We start from the raw sequence: 19,673 nt of genomic DNA on the forward strand, positions 1-19,673 counted from the left end.
TCCTCAAATTATTTTGATTTAATAATACTAAAGATGAAAAAAATATTTATCAATAGTGTGCTTGTGTTTTAATATATTCAGAGATTTCTAGATCCGAATTTTTTTAGTCTGTATTATTATTATTATTCCCTTTGTGATTATAAAAAATCCAACAAATATTTACAAATGGATTCTAATTTTACATTTAGAATAACCAATTTATGATTTTCTTAAATATGAATTCTGATTCAATAACGTAAATGATTTCATGTTATTTATCTTGTTCACATGTTATAACAATGAGGAAGGATTGAATATGGTTTTAAAACAAAAGGAAATACTTAAAAACAATTTGCCTGCTTTAAAAAGAAATGCTAAGTCAAGATGTTAATATATAATTATAATTTAAAAAAAAAATCTGCCGCTTTGATAATCACCAATCACCATTTGTTGTTTAATTCACCGCATGGCAGTAGCATAATCAACCCCTCACCTGCCCCCCCCCCTTTTTTTCGGGGACGAAATATGCTCAATTTTTGGTTGAAAAACTTTTTTTTTTTTTACTTGTCAAATTTTTCATTGGCCCTGTGCCCCCCTTTTGGAAAATCATGGATCCGCCCCTGATTGAACTCATTTATATGGAGCACTTCTACACTGTCAAAAATATTTTTAACAACGCTGTTTACTGTGAGAATTGCATAGTAGTTGTTTAAACATTTTAAACAAGTGTTTAAAATTCAAACAATCATGTCTAAATCATTGATAATTTAATATTTGAATTTAATTATTGATAATTAAATATTTAAATTTAAAATGTGTGTTTTAAGATTTTAAATACTTGTTTAAACTGTTTAAACAATTACTGTGTGATTCACATCGTAGACAGCGATTTTAAATTTATTTTAACAGTGTATTTGAATGATTAGGAACTTAATTAATGGCGCAAAGTAGACGACAGGAGATTGATGACATAAACTTCCATATAATTCTATAGTAATATTGTACTTTCTTTTTTTATATATACGGCACAATTTTTATAACTCCCCCTTTTAAATGAGGAACAGGCCGTCCGTGGTCCCCAAATAAATTATGACCGACTAGTAAAGAGCTGAAAAACGGAAGAAGTAGCCTTTGTAGGTATACGGCATTATCATTATAGAGTTTACCACCCTGACCTATAAGGATCGGGAACGTTGGTGATCATTTTGAATAAAATATGACTTCATGTACTTTGACCTATAATCTTAATACTAATTCCGTTCCCAAATATTATTCTTTAAAACTTGATGCCGCCACAAAACAAACTAGCAATATAGCCGAGATGAAAAAACGGGGTAATAAAGAAAAGGTAAACATAGGAGAAAAACAAGGATTTTCTCGCAAACATGCGCGGAAGTAAAATTTTAGAGAGAATGAGAAAGAAAATCCCGCAAAGCTTTCTTTTTCGCCATTGTTTACCCCTTCGCTATCACCGTTTCTCTTCTCTCTTTTTTTTTTTTGGGGGGGGGGGAGTTAGGGTGGGGACGATCATCCCACCGCCTCCTTGCTACGTACTTGTTATAAAAAAAAGGAAAAGGTGCATGATAAAGGCCTATTGGTATGTTATGACAAAATCTATCACAAAATTTGATTTCTGCGTCAATTCTTCAATGGTATAGTAGTAGTCATAGGCGGCGGAAGCGGAGGGGGACCTGTCCCTCCTAAATTTGAGATGGGGGACGGTCCCCCCCCTAAATTTTTTGTTGATAATTTTTTTTTTGCTTGTCAATTTTTTTTACCTGTGTCTATCCCAAAATTTAAATTTCAGGTGGACCCCCTGATTTTTTTGGCTTCCGCCACCAATGGTATTAGAAGTATATAAGCTGATTTAGCGTCACCATGATTTTCATTAATTTCTTGTATATAAAATAATGAATGATTTAGTTCCAAATTATTAAAAACCTTTAGTATGTAAACGGCCCGTGAAATACAGGACACGGTATTCTTTACGATGCCCCCTTCAGCTTCCCAAAGCTAGAATTGAACATAAAAGAAAATCTTTCGCATATGTCGGACCCAAATTATTTAATGCACTTCCTTCAAATTTACAAGTTTGTACCTCCTTGTTAGTTTTTAAAAAATTATGCAAAGCCTTTCATACGAATTGATAATGAGCGAAATGATATTCCATTGATTTACAATGCTATGTATGTTTAAATTGTCACTTCCCACTCTATATTTTGGTGTTAATTGTTTCTGATGTTAGATATTTTGTATTTTGTATTTTTGATGTTGTTTGTTGTTGTTGTTCATAGTTATCTTGACATGTATTTTAAACTGCAGGGCGCCTTTGTAAAGCAGTTTTAAGAACTGAACAGGCCTACCCTGCAGTATAAAATAAATAAATCAAAATAAATAAATAATGAATAATAATAATATAAAAACAATATAAAGAATGGGATGTCTTTAGGAAACGAGTGGAATGCCTCTGGCCGTCTCACCTGCATCACGCGATTCAATATAGCAGCAGTGCTGATTTTGAAAACTACTATAACTCGCACAAGATGTTCAGTGATACTTGGTTACTCTTATTTCCACGTTTTATGAACTAGACCAATACACTTATAGAGATATGATGGCAATTCAACAAATACCCCCAACGTGGCCAAAGTTCTTTGACCTTACATGACCTTTGACCTTGATCATGTGACCTGAAACTCGCACAGGATGTTCAGTGATACTTCATTACTATTATGTCCAAGTTTTATGAACTAGACCAACACACTTTCAAATTTATGGCTGTAATTCAACAAATACCCCAATTTGGCCAAAGTTCATTGACCCTAAATGACCTTTGACCTTGATCATGTGACCTGAAACTTGCACAGGATGTTCAGTAATACTTGATTACTATTATGTCCAAGTTTCATGAATCAGATCCATAAACTTTCAAAGTTATGATGGTAATTCAACAGATACCCCCAATTCGGCCAAAGTTCATTGACCCTAAATGACCTTTGACCTTGGTCATGTGATGTGAAACTCATGCAGGATGTTCAGTGATACTTGATTAACCTTATGTATAAGTTTCATGAACTAGGTCCATATATTTTCTAAGTTATGATGACATTTCAAAAACTTAACCTTAGGTTAAGATTTTGATGTTGATTCCCCCAACATGGTCTAAGTTCATTGACCCTAAATGACCTTTGACCTTGGTCATGTGACATGAAACTCAGGCAGGATGTTCAGTAATACTTGATTAACCTTATGGCCAAGTTTCATGAACTAGGTCCATATACTTTCTAAGTTATGCTGTCATTTCAAAAACTTAACCTCAGGTTAAGATTTGGTGTTGACGCCGCCGCCGCCGTCGCCGTCGGAAAAGCGGCGCCTATAGTCTCACTCTGCTATGCAGGTGAGACAAAAACCCTTTTGTACACCTGGAAAACAATCAGACAAGCAGGATTTGCGGCGACTTTATGCGTCCTATAATGAGCAACTCAATTCTTAGTAATTATAGGCTTATACTTATCCCGCAGAGATTTATATACCCAATTATTGAAGCTTAAAAATGCCAACAAGATGAAAGATAACATATTAATTTATAAACAAACATATGAATTATAATCACATCTCTGTTCAAACATAATACAAATTAATAGGCATAAATTGTATGAAAATGGTTGTTGGATGATAATGAGATTTGCATATATTTTCATTTCATTTATTTTAAATTCTCATTAAAACATACAACATACAATTGAAATTAAAACTAAGGATACATGCACAGTATACAAAATAAACAAAATGGAAAACATAACAAGTGAGAGAGAGAGAAAAAAATATGTGGGAGCCAGCATTGGATTCCGTGATATTTTTAAAATCATTTTGCATCACGGAGTCCTCTAGGCTAAGCCAGCAAAGCCCTGTCAGAGGCTGGGTTCCAGAAATAGGCATCAAAATCTTAAAGAGATGGTTTGCTGATCACTCAATAATTTTGATCAACGAATATATTCCTTTAATATATGAGTGTTCATTTATTTCTTCACTTTTTTATTTACATATATCTATACAGTTTCCAATAATAATAATAATAACAAAAAAAACGTGTAGTACGATACCATGTGCATAATCTCTTGAAAACAATGAAGAAACAAGAACAAAGAGAATAAAGACCAAAAAAAAAGAAAAATGACGAAGAAAAAAAGGAAAAAAGAAAAAAGAGCAAATACAGAGAAGAATTTTTAAAAAGGGAAGAAAGAAAAAGAAAACAGACCCCAAAAATGAAAAGAAGGTAGAGGAAAAAATAAAAATAAAAATACAAAAGGGGGAAAAGAAAATAAAACAGAACAAAAGAAAAGAATGGAGGAGAAAGAAAAACAAATAATTCAAACGAAAATATGTTACTTCTTTCAAAGAAAAAGCCGAAGCTAAAATAGTTGCCAGGCAAAGGGTGAAGCAAGAATTTACGGAACTAGACTCATGAATATTCATAACAATCTCTATCCGACGCATCAAATGATAGCCTTTTGTCGGGGCATTCTGTTGTATTATCTATAATGGACTTTAGTGGTATTGGCAGGATCTGATGATAATAAGAACTTACTGAAATCGCATATTCAATTATTATTTTATTTTTAAAGTATTTTTTCTCTTTTATCGTTTGTTTTTTGTTTTTTGCCCGTTTGGTAATAAAAATCAATCTATCTCGTTGCCTCGTCAAAAGGCTATATCAATCCTCCATTGCTTCCTCATTTTCCTGTACGAACGGGTTTTAATGCACACCGGCAAAATTTTCCGACGTTTTTGCTTCGTTTTGGGGAATTATTTCAAAGTTTTGAGGGCCGCCCATATTGCGGCTTAAGTTGTAAGTATGTATTGATTCCTTTGTAACAGTTTTGTGCAATTTTATGGATTTTTGATTGATTCCCGATGCTCATCTGATTTCATCTGGTGAGTCGGGGTGAATCACAACCAACGTTCTCGCCAGTGTAGAACACACGCGTCGCATGCGACACACGTAAATTCCACAAGCTCTATATGCGTCACGTGCAAAACGCGAGCGACACAGGCAAAAAAATAAATTTTAAAAAATCATAAAAAGTGGGGAAAAGTCATCGGAAATAATTGTTGCATCATTCATCATCAATCCTCAAAAGTAAAGGATGTTTCAGAATCATTTCGGCAACAGACAAACTACGATGTTATTATTGATGACCGGAAAATATCCATGCGTAGAAACTGGCGCATTTCCACTTCCAGCCGGCCGGCGAGCCAGCCAGCCAAGCCTGAGCAGCCACACTAGCGTTGCCAGCGCGCCTAGCTGAGCCGGACATGCATGCTACAATGTATGTTAGAACTGAATTGTCCGCGGTGCGACTCGGGTCCGACGTAGCCTTTCATTTTTACATGATACCGTTTTCCGATAGTTTTCAAGAAATTTTTATCATAAAATGAATTGTTCCTCATAATTTGTCCGCTAATTACTTTCTAAGTAATATTCTTAACGTTCATTCTCAATTTCTCATGTCATCTGCTGTCATGTCACAAGTTACTCACAATGAGTGTTGGCTAGCCCCGGTGGCTAGCTTGCTGGAAATGGGGCTTAGGGCGACACGTGTGTGCATGATTGTCAAAGGAGAAAAACGAGATCCCGGGCGCGGGAGTGAGATGTAAAGTTAATGTTATTTGTTTGACGGCTAATTGCTTGTTTTTAACGTTTATTTTTCATTCTTTCATCTAAATCAGAATATAATTTCTTTTCTTGTATTGTTTTTTACATGTGTGTACAGTTTCTTCTATTGATTAATAATCTAGGGGCGGGTTGGCATGAGACCGCATGATCGACACATCGATTAGAAATATCTAAAAATATATTTTTAGGTATTTCTAATCGATATGTCATGCCAATGTGTATTTGGAAAATCTCTTTTTTATGTTGATATTTGACACTGAAAAAAATCAATATGTTGAATTTATTGTAGAAGTTTTTATTCTTAATGCATATTATAATCATCATCAATGTTATTTATAATTATGTATTGGAAGATGTCTGACATTGTGTTTTATTATAACACTAAAGGGAAAAAAAAGGTGTTAAATTTATGAGTTGTCAAGGTATTTATCAATTTGTAAAGACATCAAACTTCTATTTCTTATATGTATTTTATTTTGTATATGAACTGAAGTTGTCAAATAAAAACTACCATACAAAAAATAAACTCCCCCGCCCCTAGATCCTGCATCGTACAGATCAGAAATATCCCTAAGACTTTGCAACATCTTTCTAAAGGGAATTTGAATTGCAAAATGATGAAAATGGTCAAAAACACTTTTTCGAAGTCTCAATTTTCTTTAAAAAATAAACATGGTAGAAATAAACGATAAGTGATTTTGCAATTTCCAAATTTTCCCAACTGAAAACACGTTCATGATACGTAGGTTTCATTTTCAAGTGACCAACCATTAAAGGGGGAGTTCACCCTGAAAAAAAGTTTATAGTACAGATAGGAGAAAAAAAATGATAAATATTGGTGAAAGTTTGAGGAAAATCCATCAAAGATTTGAAAAGTTATTAGAATATGTATTATCATTTTTTATTTGTAAAGTCGCTGATTAAAAAAGAAATCAATGAAATGTCCATCACCACCCAAGGCAATTGCTCGTGTGGCTCATGTTTCAAAATCACCTCAGTGGCTGCCCAAATGAGTCCCAAGAGAGACGATTTTTATCTCATGTTTACCTGATTTAATGGTTCAGCAAATCTCGACAGATTATCTCAATATGTTGTCGAGTGTCTTGATGACAGACTTGGCCCAGCTTGGTCATCCAAGGTATTACGTAATGTACCTTATGTCGAAGGAGGTATCACTAGCTTTGGCTGTGAGCTTCATTTTGGTTTTCGAAGAATGATTTTATATCATAAATCATGTCGTTATCACATCAAAACTCTTTACAAATATATTATAAATCATCAACAATTTTATTAAAGACTATCATTTATATCCCGGTTTATACCTCCCTATCAAGCCGAGACGCTTCACAATCCAAGTGATCTGTTTAGTGATATGTTTGTGAATTCTGTTTATTTACATTTCCGCTGTTGTCAGAATAAATGTGTCATTTATATTTCTTAGAGAGTTCATATAGCGAAAGGTATATAAATATATTTTAACTCGTTAGGACCTCAAAAACAATTTTAAAACATTCCCAGATCGATCATTCATTAATCTGAGATGTTTGTGACTTCTATTTTGTCTTATTTTCTTTTTCGCCGTTGTAAGAAATTTAAGAATAATGCGTGATTTATATTTCTTCTCGGAGAACGGGAGTCCGTAACGAAAGGTATATCAAATATATTTTAACTCATTAACACCTCAAAACAATGTTAAAAATGTCCTGATAGATCGTCAATTAATCTGAGATGTTTGTGACCTCTATTCTGTTTTATAATCCTTTCCACCGTTGTCACTTGTCAGAATAGTGCATTTCTTAGAGAGTTCATAGCGAAAGGTATATAAATATATTTCAACTCGTTAGGACCTCAAAGACAATTTTAAAACATTCCCAAATTGATCGTTCATTAATCTGAAATGTTTATGACTTCTATTTTGTTTTATTTTCTTTTCCGCCGTTGTAAGAAATTTAAGAATAATGCGTGATTTATATTTCTTCTCGGAGAGCGGGAGTCCGTAACGAAAGGTATATTAAAAATATTTTAACTCATTAACACTTCAAAACAATGTTAAAATGTCCTGATATATCGTTAATTAATCTGAGATGTTTGTGACTTCTATTCTGTTTTATAATCCTTTCCACCGTTGTCAGAATAGTGCATTTCTTAGAGAGGTCATAGCGAAAGGTATATAAATATATATCAACTCGTTAGGACCTCAAAAAAAATTTAAAAACATTCTGAAATCGATCGTTCATTAATCTGAGATGTTTGTGACTTCTATTTTGTTTTATTTACTTTTCCGCCATTGTAAGAAATTTAAGAATAATGCGTGATTTATATTTCTTCTCGGAGAACGGGAGTCCGCAACGAAAGGTATATCAAATATATTTTAACTCATTAACACCTCAAAACAATGCTAAAATGTCCTGATATATCGTTCATTAATCTGACTTCTATTCTGTTTTATAATCCTTTCCACCGTTGTCAGAATAGTGCATTTCTTAGAGAGGTCATAGCGAAAGGTATATGAATTTATTTCAACTCGTTAGGACCTCAAAAACAATTAAAAAACATTGCCACATCGATCGTTCATTAATCTGAGATGTTTATGACTTCTATTTTGTTTTATTTTCTTTTCCGCCGTTGTAAGAAATTTAAGAATAATGCGTGATTTATATTTCTTCTCGGAGAACGGGAGTCCGTAACGAAAGGTATATTAAAAATATTTTAACTCATTAACACTTCAAAACAATGTTAAAATGTCCTGATATATCGTTTATTAATCTGACTTCTATTCTGTTTTATAATCCTTTCCACCGTTGTCAGAATAGTGCATTTCTTAGAGAGGTCATAGCGAAAGGTATATGAATTTATTTCAACTCGTTAGGACCTCAAAAACAATTAAAAAACATTGCCAAATCGATCGTTCATTAATCTGAGATGTTTATGACTTCTATTTTGTTTTATTTTCTTTTCCGCCGTTGTAAGAAATTTAAGAATAATGCGTGATTAATATTTCTTTTCGGAGAACGGGAGTCCGTAACGAAAGGTATATCAAATATATTTTAACTCATTAACACCTCAAAACAATGTTAAAATGTCCTGATATATCGTTCATTAATCTGAGATGTTTGTGACTTCTATTCTGTTTTATAATCCTTCCCGCCGTTGTCAAAATAGTGCATCATTAATATTTCTTAGAGAGGTCATAGCGAAAGGTACCGTAAGGGCACTAGTATTCAACCCGTTTGGAGAGTTTCCTCAAATATATAGAAATATAGAATTTACCTGAATTTCAGACCCATCTTATTTCCAAGAGCAAATGCTGGTTATTCTTTTTCCGTTATTTTTGTCTTCAACCAGTTGACTGTGTGCGCGGGCGATCGAATTATACGGCGACGGATTTTGGTACTAGTATTCAACCCGTCGGTACTAGTATTCAACCTAGCAATGAAAGATGGCCCTGTCTCTCAATCTGCCCTTGTCCCATCCGACTATGGACTAGACCATTTGAGATGAGACCAAACAGGGAATTAATCAAAGCCAGAGACTTACATAGATCTAGATCTAATTTAGCAATCTAAACCCTTTTGAGATTTGCTATCAATCCTCACTAGGTTGAATACTAGTACCATTCAGTGCAAAAGGCCATCGCCGCATAATTCGATCCTCCGCGCATACAGTCGACAGATTGACAAAGAAAATATCGACAACAGATTACCCTGTAAATAACAAAGGTATGAAATTAAGATAAATTCCCTATTTCTAAATATTTTGGGGAATATGTCAAAATCTTTGAATTATGCCGGGTTGAATACTAGTACCCATACGGTATATAAATATATTTCATTTCGTTAGGACCTCAAAAACAATTTTAAAACATTCCCAAATCGATCGCTCATTAATCGGAGATGTTTGTGACTTCTATTTTGTTTTATTTTCTTTTCCGCCGTTGTAAGAAATTTACGAATAATGCGTGATATATATTTCTTCTCAGAGAACGGGAGTCCATAACGAAAGGTATATGAAATATATTTTAACTCATTAACACCTCAAAACCTCATATCCAGACAAAAAAAGACCCCTAAATTTTTAGATAAATAACAACTTAACATTCCAATATTTTCGCCGATATCAGTTTTAGGTTGGTGTCCGCCGCCGATTAAAACAGCATTACATCATCTATTAACTTCGCGGATCGGCAATGAAACTTGACTTTGGATCGGATCAAAGCGCAGCGCATGTGAAAATCAAAACATCACGTGCAAATTTGGCCACCGCCGATTCGGCGGGTTTCCAACACGCGTAAGAAAAATCCTGGCGAGAACGAACGCAGCCCGAACACAGTTACGTGTTCGGGCTGCCGCAGTAACTCTAACAGTAACAGATGAATAAAATATGTTTGCAAGTAATTTATTTAACATGTGTTTCACATGGCGCATCATAATAAATGGGCGACACGAAAGACGGTCCTTGGAAAGACCCTTTCGTGCAATCGGCCCCGGGCCAGGGACCTCGTTCTACGTAGGATGAGTGCGGTACCGGTACCACGGCTGTTTCACTCCCATAGGCTATGTACAAAATAAGCCCTTTCAAGTACGCGCGCACGAAATCCGCGCGCGCTGCCCAGCCAGCTGATATGCAATTTCAACTTTTACACCACTCGACGATCAACTGTAAGACTTTCATTCGACATGTGTTAGAAAGCTACATTTTTTTAGGTTTGTCTTACCTTTTAAGGTTATTCCTTTCCATCGTTATATGGTATCTCCAAAATATCACGAGAAATCACATTCCAAATTTCGAAAATCCTTATCATTTTGAAGATATTTACAAAAATCCTGAGAGTTCCACTCTTATTAGAGACATTTTCTGTGCAATCGCGAATGAGCCTGGCCCCTGGGACTTGCAGAGAGCGTCCATTTCAGGCTCAATATCTTGAAAACCACTCGTCCGATTTTGGTGTTCTCAACGTCTCCAAAGATATAATGTCTTGTTTAATAACATATCCGATTGGCATCACAAACCCATCACTAGTTTTCTTTTAATTCGACTTTTGCTACCCAGTACTTCTAATGCACGTCAAATACCATATTCGGTCTTTGACGTTGCCAAATTTCTTCTGGAAACTTATAACACGATCATTGTTTCATTATAGGATTTGTAAGGTGTATATTTAATTAAAAAAGTAACAAATTCAAATAAAAATAAGTTTGTTAGAAGTTTTAGATATTTTTTGTTAAGTTTTGTTGGAAAAATTATTATGATATGTTGAATTTAGTTTATATAGTTTTGAATCCTTGAAATTTATAAATACAAATTGGCAATCGATCTTTCACCGCTAAATACGATTTATGATTTATTTGTAAACAAAACTATCTGGACGTCATCGATCACACTTTGAATGGGGAAATGGGTCTAGATCTAGCGTTAGGTCCAAGACCGGACCAAACACAGCGAGACCACGTAGACAAATGTATTTGTTTTAGAGGAAAATTTCTACATGAATTATTCAATTTCTCTTCTCATAATTAAGATTTGAGAGAAATGTTGCAACTAAAACATTCACGTTCGTCAGACAGCATTTTGTGATCCTTTTCAGACTTGATCATGGGGAGAGCCTATTTTAGAATGGGAGATCGAGTCGACGATACCAAGTACCACGGATCATGATCGATCATGGAAAATAATTGTTGCCCCTAGCTAGCTAGCTGTCATATCATATAAGGTGCGAGAGTATATTGGCCTATTTTTTTCATTTGCATAAGTTGCTTAAGTTGGCGGTCCTCTAAAAAAATAGGCAAACTCTTTCTCATTAAAAAATTAAAAAAATACACAACTTGTTACAGAAGCTTACGTAGGAATATTTAAGGGGGGGGGGGTTCAAGCTGAATGAAATGTTGATGAACCCCCCCCCAAAAAAAAAAAAAATTGAAAAAAAATTAAAAAGGGTCTTTCAAAAAAATTTAGTTAGAGCGGTCTTTTTTTTTCTATCTCGGCGCTTCCCTCTTGAAAACGTATAGATGATTATAATCTTATATCTGCCTTTTTTATTTGTAATATTTCATGATTTTATGCTTTTCCATCATGCTAATCATTTGTAAATATTGTGATTGTTATGATTTACTTCAATAACTTAAATGTAAAAAAAATTAGTCTTTTTTTATTGTGGGGGGGGGGGGTGGGTGGGTGGGCCATCTTACTTTTGAGGAGTCCCCCCCCCCCCCCCTTCTGGAAAGTGGTGTTAGGTGCCGCGGAATAGTTATGAAAGTAGGGGCTGACCATGCAATAATCATACTTACATGGTAATTTTTATGTTTTTGTACATGGTTTTAGAAAGCCCCCACAGCTCCCCCCCCTTTAGTATTAATGTCACTGATTATTTAAAATAACTTTACTTGTTAAATTTTTTAATGGAAACTATGTTTTTTCTAATTGTGGAGGTGAAATATTATCCCCCCCCCCCCCCCGTCATAAATACCCAAGCCGATCCAACCCCACAATATCTCAGAGGCAGGTCCAGTATTTTTAAAATCAAGAGGGTGCAAAGAGCAAAACTGAAAATTGAGTGGGTGCAGATGACAATTTTCTATGCAATTTCCTAAAAGAGGCAGGTCCAGTATTTTTAAAACAGGCCTATAGTTATATTAGTAGCATGTTCAATTGAGATTTTTTTCAAAATGAGGGGGGGGGGATGTGTCCCTTCCAACCCTGCCTTTGACTCTGGTTTTTCAGTTTCATCAATACTGCCTTTGTCCCGTTTCATTAATTGTTTGTTGTCAGTGATCAAGGATTTAATATACCTGGGCCCCATTGCATAAAGAGTTACCATTATGATTTACCATGCAAATACAACTTGTATGGAGTCCTTGATCTTGATTAGCTTTGATTAGTGTTAACATGGTAGTTACCATTTGATAACAAGGTTACCATAATACTAACTTTTATGCAATGGGGCACTGGAGAAGGCAAAATTGAGGAAGGGGGTGGCGTACTAATGACAATGGTCTTTCATTTGGATAAAGATGCCTAATCAAGGAGTCATTCTCAAAATATAGCGTGGAAGGGCAGCATACAAGTACATGTGCCTCACCCTTGTGCCTTTATCCTTGATTATACAACAGAATGTTAGATGTCTCCAGTAGTCATTGCAGGTCATCCCTTGCTTATAAAAAAGAGTAAGATTATATAAACGAATTTTATTCAAAATTTACAATAAAATTGCAGTGAATTACTACATATTTTAGGAAGTTTAGATACAGATAGAGATTCATTCACATTCATCTATTTATTGAACCACATTTGAAAATTTGCCCTCCAGTGACATTACATGCACAAAGATATATATATAAATAAACATCAAGACAATAATTTTACTTGAATGAAACCTTCCAATAAAATATTTTAATAAGCATGTATAACAACCGATATGGAAATTAATTATGGACTAACGTGAGAAATATGGGATAAATAGCCTAAAACTTAATTCATGATAGCCCATGATTAGAATAATTTATATGTGTTTGGAAAAAATTGTGTTTAAGACATAATCATTTACCATTACCTGATATGGATACTCCTCATTTTATGTGTTTGGATTAGATTCCAGGAGGTAAAATTCAATCTCAACATGTCTGTAGGGTCAATGAAACCCTCGTAACTTTATAAAAGCTATAAAATATGGATGAAAGGAGAAGGGATTGAACTCCTAAATGAAAACCATGGTCACTTGTCAGGTCTGCATTATATACCCCCTCAAAAAAAAAAGAATAAATATAAATATGAAATAATAATCAGTCATTTTAAAACATAATATTTGCAAATTTCATGTGATCTACCGGTACCACTCACACAGCCACAAAAATCGGTTATTTATCATTGTATGCATATCAATTACAGTGTACATTTAATTTTAACAATGTTAAAAAAAAACTGAAAAATGATTTTCACCTTCACATGCCCGGCAAATTCAGTACCCCGTGGATAAATTTTTTAATGAAATGATACAAGACTTAAAAATACTATAAATATAAATTACAAATCAGATAAGTGACTACTGGTAATTGATTAGATTGGATATGACATGCACATGTAGCTCATTCCTTTATATTTTCAAAATGGTTGAATTTGTAAAAATAATCTTAATCTCGTTCTTTGCATTTTAACTGACTAGAAATGTAAACCATACAGTCATAATTCATATTATGACACAATATAATACATTGCCATTATAATATATATTTTAGTTGTTTTTAACCTACTATTTAACATACATGCTATAACTTCTTAATCAATACACTTCAAATCGAACAAGAGTGTTGCTAAGGCGGGCACATAATATGCCCGTCTGTAACATGGAAAATGGAGCTATTGGTCAAGCAAGATAAGTGGAAGATGGTGACTTCACCTTTGACCTTCTGACCACAAAATCAATAGGCTTCCTGGGATCCATGCTAGTATCGTGCACCAAATTATATGAGCCTAGATTAAGTTAAACTTAAGTTCTCGCGTTTACATGGAAAAGTTAACGGACGAACGGACACCGAGCGTGATACCATAATACGTCCCGTCAAGACGGGCGTATAAAAAGTTATGCCTGTAGTCTTTGAATTAAAGTTTGAAGTGAAATATATCTAAATTATTGGAACTAAATTTTTTTTTAAAATTTGAATATTATATTGGCTGACATTTTCCTACTCGTCTAGTATAATTAGACATGTCATGAATAATAACTGTAGAGAGACATTCCAGAAGTCTGTTTTTGATTGATAATTGAATTTAATATTATACTTTTTCCATTATCCACCCATTTCCATACCGAACGTCTGAAATGCGACCATATTGAATTGCATAATAATGCAGGCAAGACTGCCAGAGACGTCTTACTTGTATTGAAATACATTCATGTTAATACCCTCCTTCTAAATAAATTTGTCAGCTTGCATTCAGAATTTGATCAATTCTAACTGCATATCAATTAAACAAATATAGCGCAGGCAACTTTTAAAATTGTTTAAAATGCTTTGACACATCTCTTCTTCCAGATGAATAGTGCTGAACTAATGTAGGATATTTTCGGCTACTAACATCAAAGTCTGCAAGAACTTTTTTTCCTGTATCCTATGGTTGCACACTTTAAAATTTCCCTGTAGCATGTACCCTTCGAGCAAATATTCTGCCCATGGATGTTGGTACATATACTTGCACATGTTTCTCAAAACTCTTATTACTGACATCGTTTAATAATTATTGATAAAAAATAATGAATTTGTCAGATTTGATGGAGAAATATTAAATTTGAAAAAAAAATAATTATAAGCAAAAGATAGGGAATCCAATAAACCACTTTTCCTGACTAAGTAATTTTCAGTTGATTATTAACATTATGCCTTTGACCCATTATCATAATGAAAGTACATGTAGTATTACCCAGGGATCAGATGTAGTAAGTGTGAACATAATTGATGCAGAAATAAAGGAATGTGACCAAGTTGAACAAAAACTTGACCTTTTGACCCCAACTTCCTTTTGTAGTGAGTCCCTCAGTAAATACTGAAGACATAATGAATGAAAAGTTTCGCCATGTCCAATTTGTAGCAAGAACTTTTTCCTAGATGATGTTACAAGTAGTCCCTGTTTTTTAACTATATGTGAACTTGAGGTTTACTGTGTTTGTGGCAAAACTGGCCTCCTAAAAACATTCACAAGACATGTTAAATAAAATAAAGGCCAGTAGAAGTAGAACGTCAAGAAGCTCTTGAAAAAGCTGGAATCACACTTGAAGCAGCTATACATTCAATTGCACATATTCCAAGATTCGTGGAAAGAACCTCCAGTTTCATTGTTTGGAAGAAGCGTCAGGAAGATGGCCACGCCGAAATCAACAAGATACCTGGAACAGTAAGTAACGCAAATTCTTAGCACTGCGAATTAAATGAGAGAATTATCTTAATTCAAAGCTCATCACTTGTACAAATGCAATTTACTACTCGTTTATTTCTTTGAAATATAGATAAAAAGTGAATTTTATTTTTAAGAATGGTTTACAAGTATAGATGTTGATCTACTTATAGTTGGAAAAAAAATATATATCCCCTTCCTTATGATATCCAAATAACTTTGATTTCTCATTTTCAAACATTTTCTTCCATAATGACTATTTTTTACATTTTAAATAATAGTAACTGTGATAGCAATTGACACAATATTCAGAAAGTAATATGTTTCACCCCTTTTACTTTCCTTTCCTTTTTGTATCCCCTTTTCTTTGTGGTGAAAATTTTGGGGAGCCATGACCCCAATGTCTAGATGCAAGTGAGTGGGGGTATTTTATTTCAACCTGTATAGTGGCAGATGAATTTAAAAGCACCAAAATTGAATTGCGGGGGAAAAAATCTTCTAGTGAATGGCTATCAAAATATGAAATTAAAATTGTTATGTATATATGTTTTACAGCTTCTTCTTGTTAGTCATTCAAAGAGATTTACATAACGAGATGCAGCAAAGACGTTGGCCATGATGAATGATGGGCACCTTAATTGGTCACAGTACAGACAGATGAATAGGTAAATTTCACTGAGAATTAATGTCGTACTGACCTCACTATCTTTATTGTCTCCGTTCTTCTTATCCATCCATGGATAACCACTGAAGACCTGGCTCAAGATCTCTGGCAGTGCATGGCTCCTTGGGATGGGGGGGGGGGGGGGGGCTGACCAATGGGAATTGCATCGTCTGATCTTCACACAGTCAAAGGTAGTGTCTCCATCACTGCTGTAGCCCCACTTGAACCATGGACAGTCGACAGTGATTCGCTAGGTCCATAGCAGAGTCACAGACTGGAGGTGGTTAGACAACAGAGATAGAAAGAAAAGTTAGCACCAAAAAATTGCTTTATTTTGAATAGTTTTAATGATCATAAAGAACATGAAATCAATAAATTCATCTCAGGGACATGGCCACCAAGGATTATTCATGATCATTCGCACCTTTAAATGACAATAGATACTATAATCTGCCACCAGATTCATGATTCAATTCAGCAAAAGTGAGAATAATATATACAATCATAAATCTTTGCTGGAGACAGAATAAAGCATTGGATTTGTACTAAAACAAGTTTTTGAGCAAATTTTGATGTGATATGCACTTGCATAATTGTATTATTTTTTTTAAACTGTGCCAATTGTCACAAATGTGGCCTTAAATTTTGCATTACCAGTAGACTCAACGAAAAAGAGTAATAGAAATATCTTTAAAAATGTTGAGGGAGGCCAGCCTTTTTTTAATAGCTAAAGCTATTAATTGGCAGAAATCATCAAAACCTACCCATATGTTCATGTTCCATCATCTTTCCACAGGAATGGATTTCTCACAACTCACGATGGGGCAATTCCTGAAGAAGAGGTGTGGATTAAGTTTGGGGGAGATCATGGTGGACAGGTGGAGGCTCATTTAAGTTGGTGATACAGAGGTCTGCAATGTGGAAAACACAATGCCTCACAGAAATCCTGGTTTGTTGGATGCTATGAAGGTTCCTTTCATCTCATTGCTTCAGAAAATGACTCATCCCATCGCCAAGCAACTGACAAATGATGAAGATTAAATGTAGAAGTTAGGATATTGGAGATGTTAATTTCAAATTATTCTATTTTGTAACGTCACAGATGTGTAGATTATTACTGAAAATTGTGTGATATAATTCTTTTTTATAATTTTATATATAAAAAGTAAAATAGCTGGCAGTTGTTTTAGATGTTTCTTTTATCTGATGTAATATAGGCATGATTTAGATTTAACATCTGATCAATGTAACATACATATTTTTTCTCTTCAATCTTTGAGACTAGTGGAACTAGTTGAAAGGATACATAAAATAAAAAACCTAATAATGTCATTATGTGAGAAGTGAGATTTTTTAGATTATGTTGGTGACATTAGTCAAATATGACTTATCACCACTCAAATCAACAAAAGAAGAAAAAGCTACAGTACCAGTCACAATTCTTTGACTACCTGTTTCACCAGAGAACTATCATGATGATAAAAAAGACGAACAGAATTTATGCTAATCTTCCCTGTACAAAACGTGCACACAGAAGACATGTTATAATAAAGACGAAAGGATCTTTGAAAGATGAAAGTCATCTTATGATGAAATTTAGTAAACAAGAAATGCCACCAAAGAAGCAAGTGCAGAGATTACCTATCATATAATTATGTATGAACTATAATAATAAATGTATATTTTGGTCTGATATAATAGAAAATTAGAATTTACCTGACCTATGTGTGCTACTGTGCATAGTACGATACAGTAAATTGTTTTGAATAAGTGTAGCAATGCATGGTATTGATCATTGATTCATTGAAACTAAAAGATTGAGAAAAACATAAAGAAATAAAAAAAAACTTCCATGCACAAAATCCTTCATTTCACTTTCAGACCAAATCCCCTGGCCCCACCATATAGTCTCTATGCAGTATGATGGGGGGACCTAAAGCTACGCACTTTGTTTCCAAATGATAAAAACTATGCCAATTGTAATATTTGAACAATTATTTTTCACTAATTTGTAATAAATATTCTAAATATCCTTAACCAAGAAGAAAATATCACAAAACTCACTAATACGAAAATCCCGCCTTTTTTTCCGAACACCTCTTAATTTCGCCGCCCGATGTAGAAGGGGTCCTAAAGCTACGCACTCAATTTATCATGCAAAGAAATAGTATTTCCTGTGCCTCAATTTCTAAAATATGTCCGTATTATTATAGGAAAATATGAAATCAAAGTGAATATAACTCCGAAATTCCAAACATTTGCTGGTTTTCTCTGCATTCAAGGATTTATTGCAGCCTCTGTAGAAAAATTGAATAGGGATCGTTCGTCACAGCTTCACACACAGAGCTAGAGTGCGCATTTATTTTGCCATTGGAATTGCATGCGCGATGAGTGGTGCGTAGCTTTAGGACCCGCGTAGCTTTAGGACCCCCAACCATACAGCATATTTTTAATGCAACCCCCCCCCCCAATGTATCTGAAAAAACCTCAAACAGAATCTACCCCACCCTAAAAAATTAATTTAAAAATCTAGAATCTATAGGGCCTAGTACTAATACATGTACTATTAGCACTGCTGAGTGCTGGCCTTGAATCTAGTCACTAGTCTAGTGCGGTGTAGTCAATGACAATGTAGCCCTATCAGTATCAGATTCACAGATCCAAGTAACATAGTAAATTTGTATGCAAAAAAACCCTCAAAAACACTGAAAGTGTTGTCATGATTGTGAAAATGAGAGTCTAGACCTAGCTCTACAGACCGTGAAATACCCTTTTTCACGAGTCAAAGTTAGCACTCAGCTCAGCAGCATGCAGCAGGCGCAGCAAAATCATTACATGCAGTTGTACTTGTACATACAGCGAATGCACTCTCAGTCTCGCTCAGCTTAGCTCACGAAGCGCAGCTGAGCTGCTGTGTACATGAGCGGTGTCTGACCACACAGCCAGGCGGCCCGCGACCCGGCCCTGCCCGGCTTCACCCGGGGTAGCGGCGCGCACATCCTATACAAACAGAAAGTGCTGTATCGAAAAATCAACCTAAAATAAATTCTACTGATGGGTTCAACGAAAAATTGCGCCAGATGAATCTTAAGTGCTTTGAAAACAAAACTACAATAAATACGAAATGCTGACAAACCGGACTTTTTACATTTTGGACTTTAAAAAGTTCCATAATTAGGGCCAGATTCGCGAGTTTACATGGGATTATGCAAACGCAAACATCATGACAAAATGGAGAAAAACAGAAAACGTATAATCACATTGCCATACTTACGACTTTAAACATGGAAAAAAATGTTTCCTCCACGGAATTCTTGCGAAATAAATAAACTGTTGGGGATAGACAGAGAGAGTTGGTCGTGTCAGCGCCAGATGCCACAACATTCGCCAGGGATTTTTTAATCGCCCTTATAGACATCGCAGCACAACAACGTTAAATGCATATGCGCACTTGGGCCGCAAGGGGGCGCT

The 19,673-nt window shown here is 34.7% G+C and overlaps 1 long non-coding RNA gene across 1 annotated transcript; it reads right to left on the minus strand.

Moving 5' to 3' along the window:
- Nucleotides 1-12,907: 12,907 nt before the first annotated feature.
- On the minus strand, nucleotides 12,908-19,673 carry LOC135156822 (uncharacterized). Its single transcript, XR_010295866.1, has 4 exons — nucleotides 19,477-19,673; nucleotides 16,967-17,222; nucleotides 16,237-16,476; nucleotides 12,908-15,530 (listed from the first exon to the last, which is right to left on the minus strand). It is a non-coding gene; the product is annotated as an uncharacterized LOC135156822 (long non-coding RNA).

Source organism: Lytechinus pictus, chromosome 15, assembly GCF_037042905.1.
Source record: "Lytechinus pictus isolate F3 Inbred chromosome 15, Lp3.0, whole genome shotgun sequence".
NCBI classification, from domain to species: domain Eukaryota; kingdom Metazoa; phylum Echinodermata; class Echinoidea; order Temnopleuroida; family Toxopneustidae; genus Lytechinus; species Lytechinus pictus.